The 1707-nt window shown below is 53.1% G+C and overlaps 1 protein-coding gene across 1 annotated transcript in view; it reads left to right on the top strand.

The window, feature by feature from the left end:
- LOC123032847 (leukocyte immunoglobulin-like receptor subfamily A member 2) overlaps nt 1–1707 on the top strand; it is an 11458-nt gene that overhangs the window by 7270 nt on the left and 2481 nt on the right. The window lies entirely within an intron of this gene.

The raw sequence follows: 1707 nt of genomic DNA, 5'->3' as shown, positions 1-1707 counted from the left end.
ATGAGACGGTTTTCTATGCAGGGTCTGTTAGTTAATATTCATAAGGCCATTGAGCAAGGGTCCTGCCATCTTGTCCACGGGCCAATTCCCTCTTGCTGTCTGATCCCGGCCCCCTCCCCCTATGGCTAAGGAATTTTCGTCCTTACATTTTCACTCTTCCTGTTTCCTTGTTTCGAATCATCCTTTCTTCCCTATCAAAAAAGCTGCCTGAACTAACGGCTTCTCCTCCCCCTTGTGCCTGGACACACTCTCAAGTGAAAGGTTTAATTTAATCTTCATTTTAATTCTTGTAATTTTAAGTTAAAGCATTTGTACCCCATCCTTCACAGCAGCGTCTCAGGAGGGCTTACAAGTTTAAAATGAACCACAATAATCAAAACAATCATACAATAGACAATAATAAATTAATTAGTAATACTAATAATAAATGGGTCAAGGAGCACCCTCCATGCTGCGGGCCCTGTCCTTTAGAGGCAGTGCTACCCTGTCCAGGACAAGGTCAAAGTCACTTAACTGAAACTTCAATCCACCCACCAACAGGACTTCCCTTTTATCTGGATTGAGGCTCAGTTTATTGGCCCGCATCCAGCCCATTACCTTGGCCGGGCACCGGTTCAGGACAGCCACTGCCTCACCTGGAGTAGATGTGGACAAGAGGTAGAGCTGGGTGTCGTCAGCGTACTGATGCTTCCGCAGCCCACACCTCCTGCTGACATCTCCCAGCAGTTTCACCTAGATGTGGAATAGAACGGGGGACAGAGAAGAGCCCTGTGACACCCCATGGCAACCCTGCCAGGCTGCAGAGCTACCGTCCCCCAGCACCACCCTCTGGAATCGGCCACCCAGAAAGGAGCGGAACCACCGCCATGCACCTCCTCCTAGTCCTAACTCGGCCAGCCGATCCAGAAGGATACCATGGTCGATGGTATCGAAAGCCGCTGAGAGGTCCAGGAGGACCAACAGGGGTGCACTCCACGTCTCTCTCCCTGCACAGGTCATCATACAGGGTGACCAAGGCAGATTCAGTACCATAACTGGGTCTGAAGCCAGACTGAAATGGGTCCAGATAATCCGTTTCATCCCAGAGTGCCTGAGGTCGTCCCGCCACCACCCACTCCAACACCTTGCCCAAAAACAGGGTGTTGGCCACCGGCCTATAATTGGCGGCCACCTCTGGGTCCAGGGGTGTCTTCTTCAGGACAGGTCGGATCACAGCCTTCTTTAAAGGGGCAGGGACCCGGCCCTCCCTCAATGAGGCGTTAATAACTTCCTGAGCCTGGTGCCAATCCCATGGCTGGCTTTCCTAAGTAGCCCGGAAGGGCAAGGGTCAAGCAAGCAGGTGGTAGGGCGTACCATCCCAAGCACCTTGTCCACGTCATCAGGCCACAACACCTGGAATTCATCCAAGAATGATGGCCCAGACAGTGTTCAGGACACTTCCCAATCTGGAGTCACATCAACTGTGGAGTCCAGTTTGTGGTGAATCTGAGCAGCATTTTCCTTGAACTGCTGGGCAAAGTCGTCACAACGGGCTGCCGATGGTGTCAGCACATCTTTTTCCTGACCAGAGTGTATCAGGACACGCACCACTCGGAAAAGCTCTGTTGGTCTGCCAGCCATGCCTCCCGTCTCCTCGGCTGGTGCAGGGGAAGGCGCAGGCGGCACAGAGGGGCAGCTGTGGGGCTCCTCCCCCTCCCCACGCCCGGC

This window comes from Varanus komodoensis, unplaced genomic scaffold, assembly GCF_004798865.1.
Source record: "Varanus komodoensis strain SLA01 unplaced genomic scaffold, ASM479886v1 scaffold565, whole genome shotgun sequence".
Taxonomy (NCBI): domain Eukaryota; kingdom Metazoa; phylum Chordata; class Lepidosauria; order Squamata; family Varanidae; genus Varanus; species Varanus komodoensis.
The sequence above is the reverse complement of the archived record's forward strand: the minus strand, read 5'-3'. Positions and strand labels throughout refer to the sequence as shown.